The 19,071-nt window shown below is 44.6% G+C and overlaps 1 protein-coding gene across 1 annotated transcript in view; it reads left to right on the forward strand.

Annotated features, from left to right (window-relative positions):
* The first annotated feature begins 12,336 nt into the window (after nucleotides 1–12,336).
* Nucleotides 12,337–19,071, forward strand: part of ZBTB20 (zinc finger and BTB domain containing 20) — a 471,839-nt gene continuing 465,104 nt past the window's right edge. Inside the window, exon 1 of the mRNA XM_083884711.1 lies at nucleotides 12,337–12,397. The gene's annotated coding sequence lies outside the window, so the exon portion shown is untranslated. The remainder of the gene's footprint in view (nucleotides 12,398–19,071) is intronic.

Genomic DNA, 19,071 nt, shown 5'->3' on the forward strand with positions numbered 1-19,071 from the left:
ACAGCAGAGTCTGTGGTGACAGGATTTCTGTCCTTCAGCTGTTTGGGATCTGTTTAACCCTACCATCAGACTTTCCTTCTAAATGATTGCCTGATTGCATTCCTGCATTATGAGGAGCTGGCAGTCAACAAATACAGTTTGATCACTGCTTTGCTCTTTACCTCTTTTCTTTCTCTGAGCTGCTCTCAACCCTCACCATCCCTTCAACCTCAGCTAAAGGGTGCAGCTCCCTTTACAGTTGCTTTCTCTCCTAAAAGCACAGTTGTTTAACCAGTTGGAGCCTTACTTTGAGGACAAAAAGGAGCAGACCAGGACAGCTGAGAGAGATAGTTGAAGTTAAATTTCTCAGTAGATGTGAGCAATTCTAATGTATCTCTTGTCCACTTGTGAGTGGACAGAGCAAGCTCAAATACAAGGCAGTCAAAATTACTGACAGTCAAAACATCTAACTTCCCCTCCCAATCAGAAGTTAGATGTAGTTTTCCCTTGGTAAGGTGTGCTGATTTGAAGCATTCCCAGCATCTCCCAGAGTTACTATCTCCTTGGCTTCACACTGGAAAGTCATGTGTTACTCAAAAGTTTCAAATTCATATTAATACATCAACAAAGGACCTTCTCTTACAAAGAATCCGTAGTGCAATACAGACAACAGATCAAAGCTTGTACTGGGAAATTGCTGTAAAACTTACTGTTTAAACTCAGTCTGAATAAGATTAAGGTGTACATGAGCTATAGCCCCTGTGTAGAGGAACACAACTACCCTTTGGGTCCAGTGCTAGCTCTGAGGGTTCAACAGCAAAAAACAACAGTGCACAAGTGAACTTAAAACCTTCCAAAGAGGCAATGGCAGAAGGGACTCAAAGAGACAGCATGTAGTTTTTGGAAAGACACCAAGTTTGGAACCCCAAAATTTGGAAGAATACCCTGGGAATGACAGTGTCAACACTTGTTGGGGCCTTGCTTTCTGAATGAGGTGATCATGGTGGAGCAGTGGCTCTGCAGTGATTCAAAAGGAACACTGCCATCTAGTGCACTTCGAACAGAGAATTTTCATACTATAAAAACGTGATTTGCATCTGTTTGGGCAAGGGCTGGAGGCACTGCCAGATAGAGAAGAGAAGGCATTGTATTTTTGTTGAATAGAGAAGCAGCATTTTAACTCATAGGTGATCACTAAGTATGAAGATGAGGAGAAATTAACAACCCCCTTCTAATACCCATTATGCAGAAGTAATTATTTTAACTGAAATCTGTGCTTGATCTATGCAATAGGCTTTCACCAGCTGGCAGTGGGTAATGTGTCAGGAGGGTGACATGCTCACCTATCTCCTGTGCTCACTTGCACCCAGACTGTTCCATGTCCACAGGCTTTCTCTGTGTACCAGCAAGACTCACGGTTGTAAGAAATTGCTGGTTGTAAAACTGGATTGCTATCTTATGTTTAAGAGAGGTGGCCTAATAGGCTCTATTAAAGCAGTAACAGAGCAGAAGTGGCAGCCCTTCCCCTGCTTGGGAATAACTCTTTTGCTCTAGCATTGAGATCCCCAGATGCTGAGATGCAGGGTGGGAAATGCCTGTGTGTGGCACCAACAGCAGATGTCTGCCTGGTGGCAGACAGCTGAGCTCTGCACTGTGCAGCTGCAGGGGGCCAGTGGGGAATGAGACTCAGGGGCTGGCAGAATGAACTCTTCTCAAGAAGGAGCCACTCAAGCTCATTTTCAAACCCATCAGAAACCACCCCCTCATTACTTCAGTGCACGTCAAAATAATCTGTTCAGATGGTTCAGTCCACTGTCACTAGGTTGGTTTGTGACATGCCCTGCTTACCTGACCTGCTGGTGAACAATGCCTTCTTTCAGATAAGGACAACTGAACAGGTTTTGGCTCTGCAGCCTCTTCCATGGAGGAAGAAAGGATACCATACTCTCCATCCTGCCTGTGAAGTAGATGAAAGTTCTTTAAAGTTGGATCATGATCCTTATGGGGCTTCGGGAGGATTCAGAGGGAATTGCAAAGTGTTTGTTAGCCTCAAAATGGCTAATTAGTTTTAATCATTGGCAGCAACTCAGAAATTACAGCTGGTTCTCATGCTGATGCCCTGGAGCAGCAAAGCTGTTGCCCACAGTTAAAGGTAGCCAGTTGTTCCTTCCTACTGCAAACGCCTGACATCAGGGTAAACTTTCAGACTTAATTTTATGTCAAGAAATGTACCCAATTCATTCTGCATGGGGTGAATCACCACTGTGAGCATGCTGTGTGGACTGCTTGCATTCTGATGAGGATGATAGCTCTGCTCCTACACTCACAAGCAGAAGTATGTGCTTACTTAGCAACAAGCAGCTGACGAATTCATCTGATCCCTCCACTAGATGGGATGCAAGCACCATAATTTCTAAGCATTTCTGGTGGAAATGTGAAGTTCCAGCACAGCCTGCTCAATATAACTGACTCCCATGCCAGATATTGCTAGCCAGGGGCTATGAAAGGCAAAAGCGTTTAGTTCCAGTTCCTCTTCATCAGAAAGAGCACAAAAAGGGAATGATTCAGTGCCCCAGAAACATGATACATAAGTGATTGGGGATGACATCATTCAGCAATCAGGCAACACGGTGTCCTGCAACCCTCTAGGTCCTAACCTAATGTGAACAGAAATGAGGGAGCAAGCCAGGGTTGAGACTTGTCACTTCAGCGTTGTCACTAGATACAGCAAGTGCTGTCAGCTGTCCAGAGAGAGACAAGCTTATTTTTGGAAGCAGTAAGAAAGTTAACATTTTTATAGATCTCTAACCTTAACACAGTACATTCCCCCTCCATTACTGCTAGTATAGTTATGTCCACTGTACCACTAAATGTACTTACTCATTATCCTAGATTAATGATAGTAGATATTATGAGTAATAACTCTACCCCTCTTTCTTTATGCTTTTAATATTTTGTGTAGAAGTTAGGAATATTGTTATTACTACTTTCTCTTTGGGGAGAGTGGGGTGGGGTGGGGTTATTTACACAACAAATAACTAATCTGTCCAAATACCCTGAGCAAGCAGTACCTGCATTCTGGACAAGCAGTCCTGGTTCCCAGCCTCTTGAACAATGTTCTGCACTATCAGGGCCCTTCATCACCATGAAATTCATAGGCAGCTAGACACAGTCCCTTTTAAAAGCCTCTTGGATTTTTATCTTGACAGTGCAGCAGACTAGATATTGATTGTGTTGACTCTAATCTTAAAGGTACATTTTTTTCCAAAATTAAATGTGAAAATAAATACAATCTTGAGGTCACTAAGTCACGTGGTATATTTTTATATATTTAATCAGGTTTGTTTAATCTCTTTACTTTCAGTTTTCAGATTGCCAAACACTTTTGTCCTGACACCACTCAGACAGAGCTCATGTACTGTCAGTCCAAATCGGACAGTTGAGTAGAAAGCAACATGAGCTTGTGGGACCTGGCAAGGTGTAAGGAATAAGTAAGAACTCTAGTATGAGCATGAGTTGATTAGCAGTGCAATGATTATATGCTTTGTAATTTAATGCCTAGCATTATGTTCCAGAGTTAATGTCCCCTGGAGAGGAACTGAATGCTTGTAATTCCCCCCAAGCTAAAGCCTTGGAGGCCACAGAAGCAGTTAGGCTATACTGCATCAGGTACCTTCAGCTCATGCTTTCACTGCTTCCCTAGGAAAGACTTACATTCTAAAGCAGTTTCATGGCAAAATGATGGATGCTATTCCCAGGGAATCAGGGAATACCCTGGCCTCTTCAGGTTATGTTTACTTTGAGCTAATGGCCTCTCAACTTCATTTTGGTACAGCTTTGTTTCATTTATCCCTAATGGTGCAGTCGCTACCACTCTAACTGTGGCTCCTTTGATATCCAGCAAGCATTGTCACATATCAGATACCATAGGCAAGGCAAAATCCCCTTTGTTCTGCGTGACAAAGTAATATTAGAGGGTCAGAAATGCAGACACAAGTCTCCTGGAAGTTCCCTTGATGTGCTGACATCGCTCACTTTTCAGCAACAATTGCAACTGAAAGAGCAGCACAAGTGCCTAGTATGTGCCTCTGGTATGCCTGGAAGCAGCATTTTCTTACACTATAACTTTTGACTATAATTGCTGTTGTTTCCTCACTGTCCTTCTCAAGAGGTTTGCAGGTCACCTTTGTGTGCTGCTATTTAGTTATTGCTTCTTGAGATGTGTATCATTCATGCTTTCATGTGTATCATGGCTTTCATATTTCACCGGTGTCAGCACAATTGTAAGAGAACAGCATTTTTCTCCCATTGCAGACTTCTCCTGGCTCAGGTGATACCCACCTTGCCTGTGATGATGGACCAGTTTAGACAGATGCTGGCCACATTGCCTGCTGTCTGTGTTCAGAAGCTGTGTTCCACAGTGAGGTCCTCATTCAGCAGACAATAACAGATAGTTCCCACCCACTGAGAGCTCGCTGCCTAGGGTTATGGAAAAATATATCAAGTGGAGGTCAAAGAATAGTAGAGGGCAATAATAAAACACTGGCCACCCTGCTTTCCATGGGCCTCTTGCCTCAGGGGTAACAGTCAACCTTGCCTGTGTAGGACCAGCTGTCTCTTGCTTAATACATACATACACACATGCACACACACACAGCCTGAGCATAAATTAAACAGCCTTTAGAGCGCTAACGAAGAGCAAATGCTAAATTCAAGCCAGATGTGACCCACTACTTAGACACCAGCAAACAGCTTTGGGCTGGAGTTCCATGCTCTTGGAGGTGACTGGGATTGCAGACCTCATGGAAGGTCTGCAAAATCCACGTAAAATCCAGTGGAGGTTCTGGAAGGTCTCGCCCTTCCTCCAGTTTACAGCATTCCTGCACCCAGGCTGTCATCCAACGGGCAGGCTGGCTGTCCTGGTGCCCCTGCACTTTGCCTAAAGATAATACTTTTTGGAAGAAAGCAGGTGAGGAGGGATTTATGCCAGTAATGTTGTTTTAACTATGTTCTAATTAGATACTTGGAAAACATATGGATGTAAACCTTTAGAGCCTGACAATCTAGAGGATCTCATTCCTACGTATCCTATTCAGTGTAGGCATCTTTCAGGGCCCATGTAATCCAGACTTTTCCTGGTAATGTTGGCTCTGAGTCTCTCATATCCAGTGTAGCAGACAACTGAGTCAATGCAGGGCCAAGCAGGCAAGATGGAGCAGAAATCCTGCTGCAGAGTGTCCTGCTCCATGGCTTCAAAATGAACAGCAAACCTGGAGAAAATATCAGTGGCCTTGGTGCTTAGAGCCAATGCCTGTGGGAAAAGAGCCATTGGAACGGATTTGTGGATTAGGAAATCCCTTGTGAACAGGTCCAAAGCTGTCCTGGAAATTACATTTTTAATTTCAAAAGACAGCTTCTTCTGAATTTTTTTCCTTTTCGATTAACTAGGAATTGCATCAGCATCCCCATTATTTTTTGCTAACTAAAACTCTGTTTGAGTTTCAGTCCATAAAGCTCGATCAAATGCATTTTACTATTGCTGTCTAAACATTTCATCTGGTTAATGTCTAACTCCAAGTATTTTTAATATTTGTACTTACTAAATTATTCGGAGAGAAGCTACTGATCCCAGGCCAAACGCTGATGTCATTTACACCAACAATTAGCACAACATTGCCCAACTCCCCTCAGGTGCTGGCAGGGCTGGAGGCTCCACTGTCCTCCCTGGTTCCTCCCACAGATGGCAGCCTCCAGATTTGGCTTTTCCCCGCTCAGCTGCTGAGTGAAAAGGCGGCAGGGAAAACGGCCTGGCTGGATTTTCGCCTTGAACATGAAAGATTCTTGTCCTCCTCGATTTAACCTTCGCTTGTCAGACTAATGGTGGCGGGGGGAAGAAGCCAATAACCAAAGTCCGGAGAAAAAGGACGGGATTTCACATTAGTGCATGAAATATCAGGGACAATGGCACAGTCATGAAATAGCTGTCAGAAAAGTCTGAGTCAAACGCAAAGTGAAATCTTCACAGGAAAAGTAAGCAGGTCCAGCTGAGCCCCCCTGCAATGGCATGTTTTGGGGTACAGCTACCTCTTGCAAACACTTTTTAGAGACTTAAAAAAGCTCTGTCACTGGCTAAAAATAAGCCTTGGCAGATTTCATGCAGACGTTGCAAAGCCCTGTTGCAGATAGGAACTAAAGCCCTGCAAGGTATGATCTAAAAGTATTTTCTACATGGAAAGTGAGGCAGCAAAGGTGGGCTGTGCACACATCAGTATTAAGTAGAAGTATTTTGGCAAGGGGTGAGATTTTTATCTTTTTGCTGTAAGTGTGCTCCCTGCTGTGCCAGCAGTTGTAATGGTACAAAGGTGTGTTATAGTGGTAAGATTTGCCCAGCATGAGCGTATTATTCTGATAAAAGTACTGGGATGCCAACATAGTCATGTTAATACTAGAGTTTGTATAGATTTACTGAACTAAAGTTGAGCAGTACAACCTTGGTATATAGATAAGGACAAAGTATCTTAACCAAATATATGGAGCAAGTAAATGACTGATCTGGGAATAGCTCACAGCAGTCGTTCTTCCCAAGCTGCTTCTCAGACTGCCCAAAGCTATTCTGTTCACATTTCTTCTCACCCAAGGGTAACACAAAGCATCATTGTTTGTCAAAATGTCATGGCTTAAAAAGAGATGCTGCACTCTTATTTATAAAACCGAGAGGAACAAAACATTGGAAAGTATTTGTGTCCTGTCTGTCCTCCTTTCAGTAATACCTCTAATTTTTGTGTGTGCTTCTAGAGGAGTGAGTTTAGTCAGGCCTGGCAAAATACAGATGTTTCTGTGGAATCACTTGTGATAGTGATTTGGGTTGTTTGGGTATTTTTTTTAATGTATATTTACCAATGTAAATTTATGCAGAGACCAGCATACCCATCTGTCAAGTGAAAGTACAACAGTGGCTTAACAGTATACATCTAACTACTTGTAATATGTTCATTATTGGAAATGGCTCTGTCCCTGAGGAATTTCACGAAGCCTTGGATCTCAGGTTTTCTCTCCATGTAGGTGTGGGACTCAGCTCACAGAGCCCTGCAATAGAGACAGCCTTAATAAGAGAATAAACAAGGAGGAATGCAGTCTCCAAAGGGAGAAGGAAGCGAGAGGACGGGGACAAGGGAAGGCTCGATAGAGCTACCAAAAGTTTAATGGGATGTTCAGTAATACCAAATGAAAAGGAAATTACCCTTTATTGGGGGAAGCAGTAGGGGGGGCAGATTCACTGCTGCACCCCATGTGAAGGTTATGCTTTAGTGGTGCTGTTCTCCATTTGAGCTGCTTTATTTCCATGGCTCTGCATCCCTGTCTGAGCCACCATATACCTCACTTTTGTAGCAGTTCAGGTAATGGAAGTTCTTGTTATCCTCTTCAGATCTTTGCCAGCTGTCTTCCCTGCATGTCACACCAAAACTTGTCTTCTTTGCTCCCCACAGAAAAGCTGTGTGGGCAAGGTGGAATGGCCATGGAGCTGTTCTCTCCAAGGAGTACAGAGAAGCAAGACCATAGAGCACTGGTCACATGAGAGTCACTAGGGGCAGCTGGAACAGGCACAGATGGCTCTTCAGCTAAGCCAGACTGAAAAATTTTAAGACAGTCATCAAATCCAAATTAAATATTTCTGAAGTTCAGAATATTTTTTTTTCTTTTCGAACTTCATTTTTCTGTGGAAAAACTCTGTTAATTCAGTATTTTGGGACAAAAATTAATTTTGAATTATCTGGATTTCCCTCGGGAAGGAAATTCTGCTTTTCTATGAGCTGGAAGTGATGTATCTTAAAATTCCCAGGCAACAATCTTATATTGGTATTTTTAATTCTGAGGACCATTCCCATGAGTTTCTAGTGTTTTTAAAGTAGGTCAAATTTTGAACACAAAAAAACCTTAAGAGTTATGCCCCTTTCATCTTTTCTTAGGAGCAATAAGCCTTTTTGGTATTATTGCTGGCTTAAATATTAAACAGGAAGCAAATTACATTTCCAGTCATTAAAGTACAATAGAACAGCTCTATTGTCTGAATCAGTGCAATATTAGGTCAGATTGTCACAAAATGCTCGAAAATGAAGTCATATTGAAAGAATGCAATAAATTAGACTTTTTATGCTTTCACTAGGAGCTCTGCCTGATGAAGGGCTATTTCTTCAGCCCTACCAATTAAGGTAGGGCATTCATCCCCCAAAACTTGAATTCTATAAACATCTATATGGCATTTGATATTCACATGCATAAAGCCATCACAAAATTGCAACACATTTCAATGTTGCTGTTTGTAAGAGTCCAATCTTACTTCACCAATAATGGCATTTGCTTGCAACTCCATTGGTGTGAAGAAGTTTTTCCCTGTACCATTTGAGCTCAGGCAGCACAAAGATGTGGATCTACAGAGCGGCCTTTTGTTATGGCGCTCTTCCAGTCAAACCCCTGCTGACAAGAATGTAATGCTAGGACAGACCTGAAAGGTCTTGCAGGGGCAAGCGTAGACAACTCTCGACAGGATCTGACACCTAGTGCCTGGTAGCTTCCCAGAGTGTTGTCCTGACTGTATTTGTAGTCTTGGATTTGCCATGAAACCCAACAACAAAGCTAGGCAGCAGCTGGTACACGCTGCTGCTAAGAGAGGTGACATGGAGCTGACTGGTGCTATCATGGCTTCAGGAGGAGCAGGAGCTGCTGGCTGTTGCTGAGAGCCCTGGGGAGGTTTGGGTTGTTTCTGGCAGATGCTCTGTTCCCAGTGTTAGAGTTCCCAGCCTGTCCCAGCAAGGCAGCGTGCCACTCAGGATCCTCCTGCTTTGCTGCCTTGGGCAACTGTCCAGAGGGCAGCTGACCCCAATCTGTTGTAATTTTTAAAGCATCCACCATCAGGGATCCTATGGCCTCTGAAGACTGTTAAGAGTGTTGAACCCACAGGAGTTTATTGCCAGAACTTTGTTCTGTTCTCCTCATTCATTCTTCCCTTTTCTAGTCTAAACAAATCTCGTTCCTTTGTTCTTCTTTTGTAGGCCATGTTTTCTAGGACCCTTACCATTGCCACTTCAAAGATTTTAGTCTCTGATCTTTATAACCTCTTCTAAATGTAGTATATGAAACCAAACACAGTATTTCAGCTGAGATCTCCTTGGCACTGGGTACAGAAGAACTATTTCTCCCTGGGCTTACTGTTGGTATGACTCTTGTGTTTGAATACCTTAGCATGAGATTTGCCCTCTTCTCCTTTGCTTTTTATTTCACTTGTGATTTACCCTGATCTCTATAGTCTCCTTATGTCATCTTTTTGCCTCCTCAAGGAGGAAACTTGTTAACTATAGTTCTTCTAGAGTTAATGTATATTTCTATTTCATGTTAAGCAATTCTATTAAATACCAGGTTGTTGGTTGGATTGCTTCCTGAAATTAACACAGCTGGTTCTCATCAGAGCTTCTGAGATGTTTGTAACATATTTGAGCACGATTTCTAACCGTAAATTTTAAAAGTGTGCTCGCTATCTTACAATTGTAAATGATGACATCAAAAGGAAGCAGACCCACATCACCACTGGAAATACTGTTCCCTCTCGTGTGAGGAAATCACCTCTAACTTGCTGGGCATCACTGATACAACTGCAATTCCCACCAGAAATGTGGCCTTATGAACCATGGTGGACAATAAACAGTGTTCAAGGAAAAGAACTCCCTCTTCTGCATCTCTTTGAAATCAGGACCCTGTCCCTCCATGGCATTAATCATAAATATAGATTATGAGTTAATCCATGTATTAATTCATTGCCATGTCCACATGGAGTTACCTGGAGTTACTAACTGGGAGATATCTGCTCTCTAATGGTCACATTATTGTCTCACTCAGTGGAATAGCTCAGCTACAGGAGCCTTCAGCTCATTCTTGATACTTAGTTACAGATTGAAAGATTTATGTATATGAAGTGTGCTCAGTTTTACTGTCATGCGACATTGTTTTGACAGCCTAGATGAAGTTCCAGGTATGACATTATCAAACAGAATATGCCCTAGAGAAATTATTTTTCTGAGGATTTTATTTCACACTCTGTCTCATCTTAAAAATGCAGAACAGGCCACAAGAAACGAGAAGGAAATTAAAGCTTTGATTCGGCACAGAACCTCAGCATATGCTTATGTTGAAGCAGCTATGCAGTCAGAATATGCCCATGGTTGAAATCCTAGTGCTTCACTACAATACTGATCTGAGTCTGATGGGGGTGTTTACCTTCTTCTAGTACCGGATTTAATTTGCTTACTCCCATTATATTAAAAAACCCAAAAATTTCCCTCCAATGTACAAACAGCTTCAAAGACAAAAAAAAGAGAGTATCTTCTAATTGTTATAATTGGGCAAAAGAGATGTAACGCCTATAAGTGGAATAAAAATATAAAGGTAATGCCATGTTCAAGGTGGTAAAGGGGGAGGAAGAGAGATGGCCTTGTTTTTTATACACCAGTTCTGAAATGGAACATACCAAGGGAGTGAGGGTTGCTTCAAGAGAAGCCCTTGGGAATGATGAGAGCAAAGAAGCCAGGCCCTGTCCTGGTAAGGACCTCCCACAAACACCAAGTCATGGCACAGAGGAGCTTTCTCCAAACAGGTAGTGGAACCACCCAAGCTCCTGGGAATGGGAACATGTGGCTGCGCAGGAAGGACCACAAGGGGCGCTCCCTGGAACACTGGTGACAAACTTTGGCATGGAAGATGGAGAAAGCACCTGGAATGGGAATGCGTCCCTGCATGGCTCCAAGAGACACACATAAACACTTGTGATAGGAATTTATAAAAGAAACTTGGGTAAGGGTGATGACTTTACATTGGGTGATCCACGCAACCAGAAGGACAGAGAAAAGCAAAAATAACTGATCTCTAGGATGAGGGAACTGAAGTGTTATGCTGGATCACACAGGAAAAGTTGGGCAGGAAAGAAGTCAAGTAGGAAGCACAGCGTTCTTCAAAGGAATGATAACCACCAAATCTCAACTAACCTAGTATACAGAGGAAGAAAGGATAGTAAGAGAATAATTTAGACAAAGTGTGAGTTTAATTTGACCGGAAACAAGAAGGAAGCATCAGAAAGGGGAAGGTAGGTCAGATGGGCAGTTCTGAAAGAACAGTGCAACCATCAAGGACTACAATCACAAACACCAGCAAAACCCAAAAAAAACCCCAGAGATGTTGATAACAGTTAAAACCCCCATAAATACAGTAATGGTGTAAGAACAAAGGAAGGCCTGGGCCTTCTCTTTAATGGCAAAGGAGGGAAGCTGACACGGCCCATTCCTCCGGTCCCTCCTGAGGAACCAGCGCCTGGGAGGCTCACGGAACGCTGTGGCTCCTCGCTCTGGGCCTGGCGGCAAACACAGCACCTACACAGGCCGCCTTCGCTGCGAGAACACCTGTGGGCTCTGCCTGAGGGGCTCTCTGCTCCACCTCTAGGGACAGAGGACTCATTGCGCCAGGCGAGGGATCCCTGGGCCAGAGCGGGGACGAGAGAGGCGCTCCTGGGAAAACGCCTTTCCCTCGCTTCCCGCGGTGAGCGCCTCACACAGGCTGCGGGGCGGGCGCGCTGCCGCGGCTCCTGCGGGCGAGGAAGGAAACGATTGTGTATCCCTTCCTCCCTCCCTCCCACCCCCGGGACACCCGGGCCGCCCCCCCGTTCCCTGTTCCCAGTTCCCGGCCCGGCCCCCCGGGGACCCGCCGCGGGCTCCGGGCGGGGGCGGGGGCGCCGCCCCATTGGCCGAGCGCGGCCCGTCTGCCGCTCGCCCGTTGGCCCGCGCCGCCGCCGGCCCCGCCCCGCTGCCGCTCTCCCATTGGCCGTCCACGCCGGCGGGGCCCCGCCCCGGCCCCGCCCCCTCCGGGGTCATTTAAGTTTATGGAGCAAAATAAATAAATAAAGCGGGAAATAGAAATGCGTAGAAGGCGGGGGGGGTGGGGCGGGGGGGGAGCGCAACCTAACTTGCTGCCTGCCCCGCGGCGGCCAATCGCTACCCGAGTGCCGGCAGGACTGACACCTCCGCCCAGCCAGTCAGCGCTCCCGAGCGGCGAAGGCGGCCGCTAGCGTTCCAAAATTCTGCCAATGAGAAGCGCCGTCCGTTTGACCGACGTTTGCGCCTTCCAATAGAATGGGAGAGTAGCGGACCGGCTTCGCCTATCGAGAACTAGCCGTGAGTCGCGAGCAGGGGGGCGGGCCCAGACGGCGGCGAGAGGCGGGGCCCGACCCTGAGTGGCGGCGCTGCGAGCCAATGGGTGCGGGCCGGCGGGGCGGGGGGGCCGGGGGGCCAATGAGGGGCCCCTGCGAGGCGGCGGCGGCCGCCTCTGAAAGTGCCGCGAGCCGGCGGCGCCCAGCGCGGGGCAGGGGAAGATGAGAGAGGTACCGGCGCTTCCGGGGTCAGCGCGCGGCCGGGGGCGGGGCCAGGGCGTGCTCCGCCCACAAGGGGCGGGGCGGGCGGTGAGGGGCGGTGGGGGGGGCGAGGGGCTCCGGCGGCCCGGCGGGAGGGAGAGATCCCATCCCGGGAGGGAGAATTCCTGTCCCGGGAGAGAGCGGAGCCGGTGGTCCCGGGCGGGGAGGGGGAACGGCTCGCACTCGCCGCCTCCCGGAGTTTTTTCACCGTCCCGAAAAAAGTTTGGGAGGCGGCGGGGCCACTCCCCTGAGGGTGCGCGCGGCCGGAGAGGGAGACTTGGCACCGACATTCCCCCCGCTCGTCCCCCCCGCGCCGCTCCTCCTCCTCCTCCTCCTCCTCCTCCTCCGCCGCTGGGAAAAGTTGGCGGCGCTGGTTTGTGTGAGCGAGGGTCGGGGAGGGAAGAGATGCCCGAGAAGCGCCTGGACACAATCCCGTGCAGAGCGCTCTGGGATGACCCCGCTCGGGCGAGAGGGTGGACCGGATGGCCCAGTGCGGCCCCTTCCAGCCCGGCCCGGCCCGTGCTGCTGTGGCCGTGAGGGGCAGGTCGGGGTTATCCCGGTGCCGGTGCCCGGGAAGGAGCTGCTCATCCCCCGCACCGAAGGGCTCAGCTCCTGAGGGGAGTTTGGCTTTGGATCGGTTTTGCTGCCGTCCCCTCAGGCTCACGGCGCCGATCAGCTGTTCCCTGTTGTTCCTGCCCGGCTGTGGCAGCGCGGTCCCGCCCGAGCGCGGCCGGCAGCGCTCCCAGAGCCGGCGGTGCCCTGTCCTCGCTGCCAGGGCCCGTGCCCAGGGGACAGGGCTGTGCCCCCCATTCCCTGTCCCTGCCGGCACACAGGGCTCGGCGCTTGCCGCTCGGAGCGCAGGGAATAAATGGATTTACAGGTTGGGAAGGGAAGGGGCTGCCGCGCTGCCCGTCCTTGTTCCCAGACTTCACGACCTTCTGTAGCCGAGCCTTGTAGCCTGAGTGTTTCTAAGGTTAAAAATCCCTCCTGTCAGCCTTGGAGCCCTCTGTGGGAATGGCAAATGGGAGATTGTGAGAAAGTAAAACTCACCGTCGAGTGAAGCAAACTAATGTGCAAAGCCTGAAGCTCGGCACTCTGAGCAGAGTAATTATTTAGGAGCAAAGAGTATCTCCATAAAAGCTGTTATTGTCTACAGCTACTGGGTCACAGTCCTGAAATCCGAGCGCCTTCCTGGGTCTTTCTGGATGCCTGGGATGTGCCCTCATATACGAATTATGTCTTTGGAATTTACGGGGCTGAGGTTGTAGAAATGCAGAGCCTTTTCGCATCTGTGAGTCTCGGGGTGCTCTGCAATAAAGAGTAACTCAAGAGAAAAATAAATCTGTGATAGGAAAGTACTGTATCCTTCTCTTACACACACAAAACCCTCTCAGAGGCAAGAGCTCTTTCAGCTGTTCAGAGGATGCAATGAGGACACGGTGCTAGAGCTGGCTGGGAGGATCCTTCCCTCCCCAGTGGAAAATGTGGTATTTGTGAAGTTGCAGTTTTCTGCAAGAAAGTTCCAGTTTTACTGGGGAAAAAAAAAAAGTTATATTATTCTGTCCGGAAAATTAAAGTGATGGTTCATGGCTACCTGCCTTGCAGACTTTTGTCAATTTTATTTTCTGCTTGCAGGGAGAAACCACATTTAACAAAATCTTCCCCTTAGAGACTTCGACCTTTTCATTTTTTTTTCATTCCCCCTGTTTTCCTGCCTTTAAAGGATTTGCTTGGAATTTTTATTCCACAAAGGACATGAGAGCTTTACTTCTTACTCTGAAATGCAACTAAATATTTTTTCATAGCATGAAAATTCCAGTATTTGGCCAGCCTGATTCAAAACTTCTGGAAACTTGGGGCCAGATCTTCGGCTTGTACAAACTGGCTAGTTCCATTGTGTTTAGTCCACAGAGGATTTGGCCCTGGTTAATTAATGGTTCACTCGAGGTCATGCAGCGAGTTGATTTTTAAAGCTGGAGACTGAATCCAGAGCTGTTATTATTCGATCCTGTCATATATCTTGAAGTTTACTGCACAACATTATATTTTTCTTAGACAAGCTGGATTAATAAGAGGCAGAATCCACGAGGCTCTGATTGCAACTTTTCTTAAAAATCATGTTCTTAAAAAAAAAATCTATTCAATCGTGATCTTACTAGAAAAGCGAGTAAATATGTTGTAATTAGTGCATAGGTGACACTGACTACCGAGGGAGAGAGAGGCCTGAAAAACTGCTTTTGTTATTTAAACCTTTCTTTCAAAGTACAAAAGCATTTGATTGGCACTTCACTGATTTAATAGTCCATTTGTAATGCAGGAAGAACATTACAGAAAATTTTAGCATTATTTTAAATGTCATCATTTAATCTGTAGGTGTTTTTTAAAAATCCTCATTTCTAGGAGGAGAAAACTTTCTGATAGCATGTGGAATCTGTGACTAGTCAGTTGATAAAGCTGTGAATGCCTTGGGTCTTCCAAAACTAAATAGTTTATGAGTCTTAAAATGTATCCTGTTTGTTGTGTTAGCACAAAAGTAAAATACATGAAAAATCCTTCTGGCTGAATATTTAATGTTTGGTTTTACTATGATGTAACTTTAGGAATGGAACCAAAACCCTCTGGTTTAAAATTAGGATTTCCAGCATTCATATTAAAGGGAAGAACTGTTCGGATCCTGTGCAGCAGCAGTGCTAGATGTATGAGATACCAGCTAGCCCATTCCATCACCTGCATTTACAGAGGTGCTCTTTCACCTGTACTTGCAGAAAGATGCTTTATGAAGGTCGATTTTTTTTTCCTGTTTTACACATGGGGAAGATAAAAAGGCCAGAAATCCAAACAGACTGGCTGCACACACCCCTTTCACCCAATGCTGCTGATTTTTCAGGGGAAAATAAATTTTCATAAAGTTCATAAAGGCTTGTCTCTGCCTTCCAAATGTTTAAGGAGTGGCTCCATTGCTAAAATTTTATATGCTAGAAAGAGTCAGAATTAAACAGCACTGAAATGACTTCCCAATGTCAAAGAGACAGAGTTTGAACAGACCTTCTGCCTCCCAGGCCACAGCTGCACCTATTGGCTTCATTGTCCCATCCCTCCTACGCACATGCATGCCTGGCATTGTTTTGGAAATACAGCAGAAACTTGATAATTCAAACCGATGACTTGGAGAGTCACTTGTGGAATTAATTTATTGGGTAAATTAATGACTAGATATGCAGGCAGATTAAAAAAAAAAAAAAAAAAAAAAGAGACAGTGTGTCATAGTGTATGGTTTGTTCTGTTACCTCAGAGTGATTTATTTGCCACTGCATGAATTGAGCATCCTGGAAAATATTTTGTTAGAAATTTTGTAAGTAAAGTCTTAAATCTCAGCACGGTTTTGTTCTTGTTATGTAAATCTGTGAGGGGAATTGGGTTTTCAGCTCTTCAATGATGAGTTATAATTTGGGATTAGAAATTAATCCATAGCACCTATTTTGTGGCACAGGATTTATAGCATGCCTCAGAGGTTAAACCATAGCCTTAGTATACTGATCTGTGCTGTAGGCTTATTTGATTTCGGCAGGGCTGCCTGCCTAAGACAAATAGGATTTGATCCTTGCTGGGTAACCTTGGTCAAATTCCAGGCGGCCCTCAAGACTTACTATTTCCATCTTGGTATTAGAAAATAAGTGTGTTCTTTCTGTTTATTTTTCACAGGGCCTCAGTATTGTTCAGTATAGTTTGTCATGTGAGGCTGTAAATCCCTTCAAGCGAGGTGGAATTTTAGATTTGCAAACTGTTCCCAAATGATTGCATGTGTATCATGAAGGAAAAGGCAGTCCTCTAGCCAAGAATGGACAGAACTTACCGAGTTTAGCTCATTAAGATTCCAGAGTGACTGCAGATATTAATGTAGATGATTCTATTGGGAAAAAATAATTATTTTTAATTTGCTCAAAGTACCAAATTAATGTTAAGTAAGCGGAATTCATCTGTAATTGCCCAAGAAATCTTACCAGCAGTTTAAGCTATCTGAAGAGGTATTGCAGAGAGTGTGTACAAATCATTACATTATTGATAAACAAACAAAAAAAAATACAGTGTCTCAAACTGGCAGCTATTAGTAAACTTTGCTTGTTTACCCTTACATAAGTGTGCTGACCCTTGATCTGGGGTATCAGAGCAACTGAAGCAAGTCAAAATTCAGTTCTTCAATTTTCATTAGCAGTATATTAACTGAGAGGAATCATTGAGCTTATCTGAAACAGAAGAAAATAGTTGCCATTGACTGATTTTCACAACCAGAGGTGATTTTGGAAGGTCTGTGTTGCTTTGGGAAGTCCCGTGTTTGTGGCCTGAGTAGGGTGAGCAGGAAAAAAATATTTTGGTGTGTAGATAATTTTGTGCTTTCTGATATCAGTGGATGTCAGATTATACTCTGATTTTCCCAGATATTCATGAAAGATGCCTCAAGGAATACCAGAATAAGACGTTTCGTTATCAACTTTTCTTGTAAGAGAAAGTTCTGATTTTGACTCTTTGACAGCTTAATCAAAGAAATAATAATTCCTTCATCTTTCCTTATTTTTTTAATCCAATATGGGGTCCAACCCAGTTATTGCTTCTTATATTTTTTTGAAAGCATACTGAAGACTGAGTACTTCTTTACTGGTCTGGATTCCTGGCTTAAGACTTGGGCCTCATGAAGATCTCTGCCACGAATAGCATATTTGACTTTAGGGAAAAATTGCTCAGTCTTTGTTTCCTATCTGTACAGCAGGAATAATACCATGTGCTGTCATCACGAATATTTGCAAAGATATGTACGCAGAGAATTTCAAAATGCAGCCATCAGGGTTATAAATAATATCTAAAGTAATAATTTCAGATGGTAGGTGCCAATTTTTCCATTGGCTGTTTGGTTTGACAATAAATGCCAGTGTCAGGAGTTTTATAAACTTTGGTGTAGTTATTCTGGGTTTGCATCAGAAAACAGAAGGTGGCTTAGACATGAATTTCCTCTTTGAAATGACTGAAGTGACATCAGTGGAATTATACAGGAATGATTTTGGCATTGATACTGCTGAAAGACATAGTGCTCTCTGAGTGCTTTGGCCTCATACAAAGTGAGCTGTATTAGTAGTACAGGAGTTCAAAGCTTTGGAATTGTAGTCTCCTCTTTACCATTTTAAGTTTTCAAGTACTGCAGCTAGCAAGTAGTGTTTCTGGAAGAACTTCCAGGATTCAAAAATGAGTGTCTCCCACCCAGCAGTAATTGTGCACACGAATTACTTAATTTCCCATATGACTTTTAGAATATCCATTTGACTAAAGCTTAATAAGAAAGTAGAAGTTTTAAAGGATTTTTGTAACAAACTGCAGTCAGACATCTAGGCTGCTTTTCTTATATCTAGGCTGCTTTTCTTATACATAACACTTTCTATTTCCAGACACTGTAAATATTGGCCTTCAGAATAGCTTTGTGCAGTGTTTACCCACATCACTTTATGGAAGATGAAGAAAGCAGAAAATACCCACTGTTTCCAAAACTGGTGATAATTTTTAACTGCTTGTATTTTTGCGTGCATCTTTTGAGACCCTGAGGCTTTATTTCCACCACCACTGGTTCTGGACACTTCCCTCTCCCACCAGTGCTAGTTGTAAGTTGCAGTCATTAAGGGTAGAAGGTAGATATTGAACACTGTCAAAACTCCTGTAGAAACTATGGCTTTTAGGTGCAGTGAAACCAGGGCAAAGTTCTGGGAAACAGGTTGGAAGTGCCTGAAGTTTGGGCAGAAAAGCTGTCATTCTTCTCTATTTTTAAATGTACCAGAATGAAATTAGGGATTGAAATGGCAGGTGCTGCTGTTCTTCTGTTAAAAGCGGCAATATCTATTTTGTTAAGCAGTTTTCTGTTTCATAACTGTAAAGTAAATAAATAAAGTCTTTGTGCTGTTTAGGTGGAGTTTAAATGTGGGGTCCAGATTGTCTCCAAAACAATTTGTAGGACTTCTCCCCCCATTGTAGTGTATGAATAACACCCACCGAACTCAATGTGAGGGTTTTTTAATCGTGTGGCTGAAAAGAAGGGTCCCTATTTATAGCATTCAAACGTTGGCAGGTGCAAGACTGGTGAGAAATGTTAGTCTCACACATACAAACTAGTTGTTTAGGAGAGACTTCTCCGTGGTGGGAGCTGCTCCTCGCTGGGCCGCTAGAATCAACAGCAGCGTTGCTCAGTGGCTGTCTTCTTGTTGAGATCAATCAGCTTGCATTTCCAGGAGGGTGTGTAACGAAGAAGGGCCTGATGGTGCTGATTGCAGTAATATACATAGCTATGGCAGCCTTAGCTATTATTTATAGAAGTGCTAATTATATCAATAGAAATAGCAATATTAATACTGTTAAGTGTCAGAATCCACGCTTGACAGCATGAACTAAACACAGCTACTGTGAAACAAAGCAGCCAGCTTGTCTCCCTTGTCAAACCACCAATATGCATTTCAGGAAGAGTACACACCCACCTTAATTGCTTGGGGTCTCACCATTTTTGCTCATCTTGTTATGTCACTATCATTTGAAGCTGAAAACTCACAAGACCGGCTGTTCCCATGAAGTATAGACTGTATTCAAAGTCAGTCTGGAAAATTCAAACTGTG

The sequence above is a fragment of the Zosterops lateralis genome (assembly GCF_965231275.1).
Source record: "Zosterops lateralis genome assembly, chromosome: 2".
NCBI classification, from domain to species: domain Eukaryota; kingdom Metazoa; phylum Chordata; class Aves; order Passeriformes; family Zosteropidae; genus Zosterops; species Zosterops lateralis.